Here is a 10,860-nt window from a genome sequence, read left to right on the forward strand (position 1 = left end):
TTCTGCTTCACCCATTCTGTTTTTAAGGCTTTCTAATGTGTTTGTCATTTGATCTATTGAGCTCTTCATTTCATTTTGATTTCTCTTCACTATAACACTTTCCTGTTCTACTAGTTTCTGAGTTTCATTTTGACTCTTCCTTAAAATTTCGTTTTCACGAGAGAGATTTTCAATCTTGTCCATTAAGGATTTCTGTAGTTCAAGGATTTGCTTTTGAAAACTTCTAAATGTTCTTATCATAAATTTTTTGAAATCCGTATCTTGCATTTCTTCTATCTCATCATCTTCATACTCTTGGCTTGGGGTGTTTTGCTTATTTGGAGGCATCATAGTGTCATCGTTGATCTTGCTCCCTCTATTTCTGTGTTTGTTACTCGGCATAGTTAATTCTTCTTGTGTCACTGTGCGTTTTTTTTTTTTTTCTTTTTTTTTTTTTTTTTATACTGTGTCCGTGTTAAGTGGACTGCCTGCTGTTGGAGGAGCCTTGGAGGCTTGAGATGGGTGCGGCCTGAGAGCTCTGCCTGGTTCTTCCAGGTTAAGGGTGTGCAAAGGTGACACCCTCAGGTTATGCGTGGTAAATCTCTCTCTTTTTATTTATTTATTTATTTTATTTATTCAGGGGGTAAGTAACACGGCAGGGCACGGCTGTGCAGAATTGATGGTATTTAGCTTCCAGTCTTTGGCTCCTCTGGACTCCCACTGGGTTGCCTAGGCTACTGAATTGTAGTGACTCAGTTCCTTAGCTCTCCCCCATTGATATGTAAATCCAGAGAGCAGGCCTGCTCTTTGTCTCTTGGGAATTCTTCTAGCCTCACAGCCTTGTAACCTTTACAAGGTTAGGGGGAAGAGAAACCCGGAAGCTTTTTTTTCCTTCTTTCCGGTAGTGAGTTTGCTGCACTTTCTGGCCCCCCTCTAGATTCTGACCCCCGTTTCCCCACCAATGTCTCGGGTTATTGAGCTCACCTCCCCTTCCAGCGCCGATGTGTGGACTCGGAGCCCTGAGCGTCCCAAGTCTCCCCGCTGTTGTTTGTGTGGCATGCACTCCCCTTGGAGCACTGGGCCGTTGTATAGGATTATATGGGTTCAAAAGCCCAGGAGAGTTGGAGGGATGATGTTCTATCTTCTGGGGCTACCTCCTGCTGGCATAGAGCTACATCTCAAGCCATGATCTGGGTGGGCAGCTGAGTGGATCTCTATAGCAGCATTTGGTTGACAGCATGGTTGGTGAAGGCACTCCTTTGTTCAATTTTCACCTCCCATAAGCACTTAAACAGACAAGGTAGTTTAAAGCCAGAGTGAGAATAGCAGCCAATGGTCCTAGGAGTGGCAGCAGTCAAGTGATGAGAGGACTCCATAGGAAGGGAGAGAGGAGAAGTTCTCTGGACTCTATGGCAGATTGTTTAAAAGATGTGGCAATTTATTGGAGTTTTCTTTAACTTTTTTTTTTACATGGCCTAATTGATTAACATAATAGCATCATTGTTTTCTGAGAAAAATACAAGTTCCCCCTTTTCTGCTGTTATAATGTCCAGAGCTTGTCTATTTTGCAGCACTACACCTACTAGTGAGGTGATTTGATTCTGAAAGCCCTGGATAGTATCTGCTGAAGTCTCAATAGATCTGGTAACCTCCTCTTGTAGTTGTTGAAGTTGTTTTTGGAACTGGTTAACAGAGATAATACTGTAGCTTAAAGCAGTTCCCACGATCACTTGCAAGGAGAGGGAAGTTGAAAAGTTGATTCCAACCAAGACTGGAAGAAAGATCATTCACCTCTTGTGGGTAGAGGGATTAGTCTGCAAAGGGAACTCTGAGTAGTCATATAATGTTAGGTGTATAAAATATAATTACAAAGAAATGAGGCTCCAGGTGGGCTAGAGAAGGAAGTGATAGAAGGGACAGTTATATTGATAACATAGGAAATGTTATGCAGCTTAAGCTCATTGGGCTGCTCTGTTACGTCAATAATTCAACACGTCGCATCTTCTCTCCAGAATGTAGAGGAAGATGACGACAATTATCTGGTGTACTGGAGTTTGTAAAAACAGAAACATTAGTGAGTGGAGTAGCCGCCATGGGAGGTTCCCTAAGCGGGGTGCATATAAAGCATTGCTGCTGGTAAAGGGCTGAGGGTAAAGTAGAGTTGGGTAGTTGATAAAGTAGGGTGAAGGACAGATTAATGAGTGATAACCATGTCAAAGGAGGTCTGACTGGGCTAATTAGTCACGACAGGTGTTTAGAGGACTCCTTTACTATATCAACCACCACATCTATGGGAGCTGTCAGGAGCTGAGTGTAGGCCCTGATAGTGTAGGATCTTGCATGTTTGAGCCTGTATATAAAGTGATGGATCCCTCAACTCCATCTTGCCACACCTGAAGTAGTGGTCAGTTATAGGGAAAGTTAAAATGAGTTGGACCCAATGGTATTGGTCTGTCTGTGGCATCCAAGTTAGAATGTTTTCATCTTGGGGCAAGACCGTAGAGAACTGTTTTCCTGGGAGGTCATACCCATGTTTGGTGTAGTAGTATTTATAAGACCAGACGAGCAACTTTCCAGTAAGCATCATTACATGATACTGTGTTGTCCTTAATTAGGCAGAAATAATATGGAGCTCTTACAAATTCAGATAAGATACACCTAGTCCAATCAAAACAATTAGGTGAACAAAATCAAAGTACAGAATTACAGGGTCCACACAACCCATGATGGGGCAGAAGGTAGAGTTAAATGGTTTAGTGGGAGTGGAATGGTGTAAATCTGAAACTGTCATGTGTAACGTGTTCCAGGGGCTAGCATGGATGCCAGGCAAAAACAAGCCTAGAGACTGGCGCCATGGCTCAATAGGCTAATCCTCCACCTAGCGGTGCCAGCACATGGGGTTCTAGTCCTGCTTGGGGTGCCAGATTCTTTCCAGGTTGCCCCTCTTCCAGGCCAGCTCTCTGCTGTGGCCCGGGAAGGCAGTGGAGGATGGTCCAAGTGCTTGGGCCCTGCACCCATGGGAGACTAGGAGAAGCACCTGGCTCCTGCCTTCACATCAGCGTGGTGCGCTGCCACAGCGCGCCAGCCATGGCGGCCATTGGAGGGTGAACCAATGGCAAAAAGGAAGACCTTTCTCTCTGTCTCTCTCTCTCACTATCCACTCTGCCTGTTTAAAAAAAAAAAAAAAGCGTAGAAGGGATGAGATTACTGGGAAATTTATCATAATGTACAGAAGAGGGAGTTCATCTTGGGGTGTGGAAGAGGGAATGAGATAGTAAGAGGAGGTAAGAAAAAGTGTAAATCTCAAGAGGGAATAAACTCTGAGGAGGTTGCCTGGAGGTGTAATCATCAATATCCAAAAGGGGCCATGAGGGGTAGATGGGCGAGGAGTGAGTTTGATATTCCTTCTGCAGAAGTTGTAGGAATAATTGGTAGTGGTATGAGAGGATCAACACTTATCTGGTGTTGGAAGTGATGGATGGCTGGGTGGTCACCGTTTTCTGGAGGTGGGTTCATCTTGCGTAGAAGGGATGTGTTTTTGAGTACTGTTGGTAGTGGAACTGGAGTCTGGGTACATTTGACTATCAGTGGCCCTGTGAGAGTAACTGTATAATGGGGGTAGGGGGAGAATGCTTAAGCTGGGTGATGTGTGAGAGAGGCATGAAGCCTGTGGGAATTGTAGTGCTTGATACCAGGACTTCAAGATGAAACTTAGAGGAACCACAACCTGAGGTAGAAGTCGCCATAGGAGAATTCTCTGTTCCTCATCTTATCTCAGGGTTTTGGAGGGCCAGTGGGTGGATGGAAATCACAGTGTTTGGTGTCGAAGAAGGATGTCCAAGGATGAGTTTTGTGGTTGGCAGGAATCCAGGATCCCGAAGCAGCTCAGATCCCCGAGGGGAGAGCAGGGTTGCTGGGAGAGCCTGGATCCGAGTCTCTACACCAATGAAAAGGCCACCACAAAACACACCAAACGCTGAATAAGGGTAAAGTTTATTATTGGCTGATAAGGCTCCTTCTCTGCGCACAAGATAAATAGCAGCCAGTCCTAGGAGAACAGGGCTTACGTAGCTTAGCAGAGATGAGGAAGTAAGAACAGTAAATTCCATCGGATGGGGTGAAGGAAACGTGTATGGTAGGCCCAGTTGGTCACCTGATTTCTGGTAAACCAGGTTGGACTTAGGAAACTGGAACTATTTTAGAGACCAAAACTTGTCGTACAAGATGGCAGCTGGGCCAGAGCCTAAGCTGGCACCTGGGGCTTAAGATGGAGCCTCAGATAAGATAGCACTGGTTTCACGAACACAATGTTTTTCAGAAATGTAATTATTTAGAATTTCCTTACCCTGTGATTATGCCAGAGAGGAATTCTAAAGGTGGTCTTCCAGAGAAATTTTTTTAATTCAAAAAAGGTGTACAGCACCTTGTTTTTTTTTTTTTTTTAATTGAAGAGAGCTAGAGAGAGACTTGCACATTTTTTGAAATTTATAAGTTATATTTGCTAGTCAAAAGACACATTTGTTGGGGTGGGCAAAAGCACAGCTAATTAAGCTGTCACTTACAAAGTTCTCATCCCATATTTGAGTGCCATTTCCAGTCCTCGCTACTCAGTTTCCAGTCCAGCTTCCTGATAATGTGCACCCTGGAAGACAACAGATGATGGCTCAAGTGATTGGCCTGTGTGGAATTCCAAGCTCCTGGCTTTAGTCTGGCCAAGCCCTGGATATTGTGGGCATTTATAGAGGAAAGTAGCAAGTGGAAGATTCTGTCTGTCTGTCTGTCTCTCTCTCTCTGAGTAGATGGATATAATAAATACATAAGCATTAAATACACATATATGTACAGTATATTCATAACATATACATATGTATAGGCACACAGATAACATGCTATACTCATATATGCATAGGAGATACACACTTATACACACACCTTATTTTCTGTTTATGTTTAGTAATAAAGGAGAGGAGCTGAAAGAGTTACACAGAGAGAGAAAGAGAGGCAGAGAGAGAGAGAGAGGGGTCTTGCATCCGCTGGTTCACTTTCCAGTTGGCTGCAACAGCCAGAGCTACGCAGATCCGAAGCCAGGATCCAGGAGCTTCTTCTGGGTCTCCCACATGAGTGCGGGGGCCCAAAGACCTGGGCCATCTCCTACTGCTTTCCCAGGCCATAGGAGAGAGCTGGATAGGAACTAGAGCAGCCGGGACTCGAACCGGGGCCCATATGGGATGCGGGCACTGCAGGTGGCAGCTTTACCCACTGTGCCACAGCGCCGGCCCCAACACTAATATTGTTAAACCTAATATGCTCCATTTGGATTGCTCAGATTGTTTCTCATGACTAGAATATAGTTAAACATTTTGCAGGCCTGTTTTTTAGATGTGCTCTTGTCGGTGCATCGCTGAAGGAGAGTAAACAGTTTGTCTCCCTACTGAGGAATCTGAATGATCACTTGGGTGGTGTCTGCCCGATTTCTCAACTGTAAGGGTATCTTTTACCTCTGTAAGTCGTAAGCAATGTGTGTCAGTGATAAAGCACTTCATATTAAAGATTATCATAGAATTCCTTGAAAGATCATTTTCAAAAGTTTAGAATCTCTTATTTGTATGCATCATTTCTTGTCTGACTTTGTATACACAGGATTCATGCCTGTTCAAATATAGTATCTCTTACTCTCACTATCATCCCCTACTCCAGTAATGAAAGACTCTGTGATTTGGTTTCATTTTGTTTTGTTTCTCTTGAACAACCCAGGGAATATTCAACATAGACCAAGGTACTCTCTTGCCCAATGGTATGAGAAACTAGAATAAAAATATTTTCTGTATTTGGGGTGAAATCCTCTTCAAGATTTTTCTTCTTAAAACACATGCCTTTGGGCTGGCACTGTGGCATAGTGGGCTAAGCCTCTGCCTGTCACCCTAGAGTCCATATGGGCACCTATTTGTGTCCCAGATGTTCCTCTTCCCATTCAGCTCTCTGCTATGGCCTGTGAAGACAGTGGAAGATGGCCCAAATGCTTGGGCCCCTGCACCCGCATGGGAGATTAAAAAGAGGCCATCGGCTCCTGATTCCTGGTTCCTGGCTTCAGGTCGGCTCTGCTCCAGCCATTGTGGCCATTTGGAGAGTGAACCAGCAGACGGAAGACCTTTCTGTCTATCTCTCCCTCTCTCTCTCTCCATAACTCTACTTCTCAAATAAATAAATAAAATCTTTAAAAATGCCTTTGTGAGTTTTCTAATTATTTATTTATTTATTTTCAACATCGATGCAGAGTGTTGGTGGTGAAGGTGAGTGCAGATGGCAGCTGCAGTTCTAATTCAAGTTCCTTTGGGATGGATAATGCTATGCACATGGCTGAAGAACCATGCTCCAGCTCCCTCAATTACATGAAACTGGAACCTATGTTATATTAATGTGACTTATTGAAAAGTCCACTAATGCAATGCCATAACCCCTCCAACTCCTCTCTCTCTCTCTCTCTCTCATCAATCTGTTTCTCTCTCACTCTGTTTCTCATTCTCTCTCACACACACATATGTTAGAATATAATAAAGCAATCTAAATAATTCCTACATTATGATAAACTATGTTTTCTACTTGTCAGTGTCAATGACCTATAATTCTGTCTCAATCCTTGTTCTTCAAAAATGTTTCCCCAACATAAGTTACCTGAAATTAGAATTAGACCAAATTTGTCAATGTCTCTTTCTTCTTATTCTCCTCTATTAAGCAAACTAATAATTACTCAAATTCAAATACAAAAGTAGATTTTACAATTGCTTTTGGTTTCAAATTATAGAATATCCTTATTTATGGTGGGTTTTATAGTAAAGTACATTTTAATGTATAGATATCAAAATTGGAAGAATTAATAGGTGGTCAGTTTATTGCTTTAGAAAATATTTCTCAAATTAATCCTTGTTTTTCTGTCTCCACTGCTACCACTTTTTTCCAAGACTCCATAGTATCTCACTAGATCAGCCAGTATTTACAAACTCTTCAAAAACTTCATCCACAATGAACAAGGCTATCTTTTTTGTTTTAAAGATTTATTTATTTATTTGAAAGTCAGAGTTACACAGAGAGAGAAGGAGAGGCAGAGAGAGAGAGGTCTTTCATCTGATGGTTCACTCCCAAACTGACCACAATGGCCGGAGCTATGCTGATCTGAAGCCAGGAGCCTGGAGCTTCTTTTGGGTCTCCCATGTGGATGTAGGGGGCCAAGGGCTTGGGCCATCTTTTATTGCTTTCCCAGGCCATAGCAGAGAACTGGATCAGAAGTGGAACAGCTGGGACATGAACCAGCACCCATATGGGACACTGACACTGCAGAGCCAGCCCCAGGCTATCTTTTTGAAAGCAAATTTAAATGCTTAAAATCCACCTCCCCATTTTCACTTTAAATCTCTTTAATGACCTTCTATTTTTAAGATAAAAATAGAAATGAAACTCTTCAATATGACCTGAAGTTTCCAATGTGCTAGGATCAATTTGAAAACAAATAAATAAGATTTTTTAAAGTAGGAATATTTAGTAGGATGTTCTGAATTTTTAGATTCAGTGAGAATTACATATATTATCCAATTTTTTCATTGTTCATATAAAATATATTTGTGGCTTCAAGATGACCTAAGTTAAAAGAAAAAGTTATTCCCTTTTTGTCCAGAAAAATAGGTAAAATATATCATTAAAATAGCACCAGTCATTTTCCAGACAAAGACTTGCATTACAAAGTCTCTCATCAGTTCATCCAGACTTATGGAATTTCTTTCCTCATAGGACAGTCTTGGTCAGCTTTTTGTATTTTCAAAATTGTTGGCTTCTGCACTGAAACAAGTTCTGAAAAATCCTCAGTCCACTGCTGCAGTCTGAAAATTTTATGACTGATGTTAGTTCAAAGACTATATTTGAGTGTTTATTCATGAAATATCAAAAATTTGAAGCACCTGATACTTTTCCACAAATCTCCGGGAGTGTCCTTGTTTGAAGACACAAACTCTAACCTAAAGTTTGATGAAGCCTTCATGCAAATTTAAATAAAAATCTTCATCCTTGATGACAGAGGCTTGATGCCTACGGTTTGTTTATCTAAAGTATCAGAATGAAAGAAAACACAGTTCTCTGTCAATATGGATAATATTTTAGACGAATTTTGAGTGATTGTGCAGAGAGTAAAACACTGTGTGGTCAACAAGGGCATTGACAAATTTCCAGGTAAACCCTATAATGCATATAATTTACACACATGCACATTTAAAACAATTTAACTATATAAATTGTTTAAAATGATGTATTTACTTTATTTGAACATCAGAGTTACACGTGCACAGACACACACAAACACACAAACACATGCACACATATACACAGCTGTGGAAGGACCAAGCTGAAACCAGAAGCCAACAATTTCATCAGGCTCTCCCACATGGATGGAGGGCCCAGCGACTTGTGCCATCTTCTCCAGCTTTCCCAGGTACATTGGCAGGGACTAGATCAGAAATGGAATAGCTGAGACTTGAGCCAGTGCCAATATGGGATTCCAGCGTTGCAGGCAATGACATAGCCCACTATGCCACAATGCTGGACCCTACAAATTTAAAATAAGGCAGACAGTTTGACTCTTTTGATAAGACAATTCTTTGCATTTAGTTCTTACAAAAGCAGCTTAGGTAAAAGAACAAACTTCATAATTTTCCAGTGGGCTCTTGGGAAATTTCAGACATAGTTCTAAGTGCAAAAGTTATGCTGAAACTCTTATGTTTTTTCATATTATAAATCTGAACAGAGGGAAAAAGTTGAGATAGTTGTAAGAAGATGTTGAAATCTTGACTTAGTATATACTAAGTTGATCTTCTGTATATAAAGATAATTAAAAATGATTTTTAATGAAGAATGGGATGGGAGAGGGAGTAGAGATGGGATGGTTGCAAGTGGGAGGGATGCTATAGGGGGAAAAGTGGCTATAATCCAAAAATTGCATTTTCAAAATTTATATTTATTAAATAAAAGTTAAAAAAAGAAGATATTTGGACATTTGTAGAATCTTTGGTCCTTTGTGATAATACTTTACTGTCTATTTAATCACAGTGAGAAGAAAATATTTGAAAGCAAAAATGGAAATTAGCATGTTTATAAAGCCCACATGAGAGAAAGAGAGAAAGTGTGTGTGTGCATGTGTGTGTTATGTATAATTTATTTCAAAGGCAGAATTATGGAGAGAAAGAGAAAGAGAGAGAAATCTTCCAACCATTAGTTTACTCCTCAAATGGCTGCAATGACCAGCGCTGGAACAGGCTGAAGCCAGGCACTTGGAACTCAGGGCACTTGGAACTACAATGGTGGCCCTAAGATCCCAATACTTTATGTGATAGAACTTTCACCTTTTTCCTTTAATAGCAAAGGACATAATGAAGTCAATGCAAAACACCAAAAAAGTATTCTGGTAAAACACAACTTTTGTTTTTCAAGCTTATTAGGTAAAGCAGGTAAGAAATAACATTTTTTATGATTAAAAGACATTAGCACTAAACTAAGGATGGAAGCCCTATAGGATGAAGCAAACTTTACTGGAAATTCAGCTCTTTTCAACACTTCCTTCCAGACTTGGGAGTTATATACCAGAATAAATAAAGTAGATTTTCCAAGCATTCTATTTCATTAAGCTCTTCACTAAAACAAACTGACATCTTATTTTAACTTGAGGAGAGTGGTTCAACTCACAGTCTGAGAGGTCAAAAGTATTTTCCAAACAACACCCACATGTAACCTATGTTAATAGGCAACACATTCATCATTGTTATACATAAATGACTCAGTAAATATTTGTTTTAATACATTTTTAGTTTTAGTTTCTAAAAAGCTAAATATTGAAAATTATACTCCTTTACATAAATGAAAGCTTTTTGAGGTCCTTAAAGCATGAAAAATTTTGGTTAGTAGACCAAGAAGAAAAAGAAATGACAACTGCTTCTAGGATAAAATGACTTTTTCTTTGAAAAAACAAAAGAACACATACAGTTTCTTGGGCACTACTGCTGTTAAGATAGCTTCAACAACTTATATATAATTATTACTTTTAGCCTAAGCAAGACATTTCTGTTTCATGGAGTAGTTAGCGGATCAGTGGAACTCATGGGTACGTGCATTAGGCCTTTGGCAGCTATACACATCCAGCTCTCACGTTTAAACCTCACAGGCCATACCGGAGTGCCTGTGTTCAGATCTGGGCTCTACCTTCAATACCAGCACACCCTGGAAGGTAGCAGGGGGTGGATGGCTCAAGTAGTTGGGTCCCTGCATTCACTTGGAAGACCTGGATTGAGAACACAGCTCTCAGCTTCAGCTTGGCCCAGTTCCAGGCTGCTGTGGGCATTTGTAGAATGAACCAGCATATGGGAGCTCTCTTTCTAACTGTCCATTTTTTAAAGAGAGTAATTCTGTTTTTTCAAAAGCTTTATTTGTTTTTTGAGAGGCAGAGCTACAGACAAAAGAGGGAAAGACAGAGAAGTCTCCCGTCTGCTGTTTTACTCCCCGAATGGCCACAATGGACAGAGCTGGGCTGATCTGAAGTTAGAAATCAAGAGCTTTTTCTGGATCTCCACTTGGGGGCAGGGGCCCAAGCACTTGAGCCATCTGCTGCTTTCCCAGGGCATTAGCAGGGAGCTGGATCAGAAGTGGACCAGCTGGGACTCAAACTCTTACATACCATGCCATAGCATCAGCCCTGAGATTTGTTTCTGTCTGTCTCTCACTCTCTGTCTCCCTGTCATTCAGATAAAAGTTAAAAATTAAGAATGTCTACAAATAAAAAGTGTATACTTCATTTATGCTTGGTTATCAACATATCTATATTCTATCTCACTTGTGATTATTTGGGAA

This window comes from Oryctolagus cuniculus, chromosome 3 (assembly GCF_964237555.1).
Source record: "Oryctolagus cuniculus chromosome 3, mOryCun1.1, whole genome shotgun sequence".
NCBI classification, from domain to species: Eukaryota; Metazoa; Chordata; class Mammalia; order Lagomorpha; family Leporidae; genus Oryctolagus; species Oryctolagus cuniculus.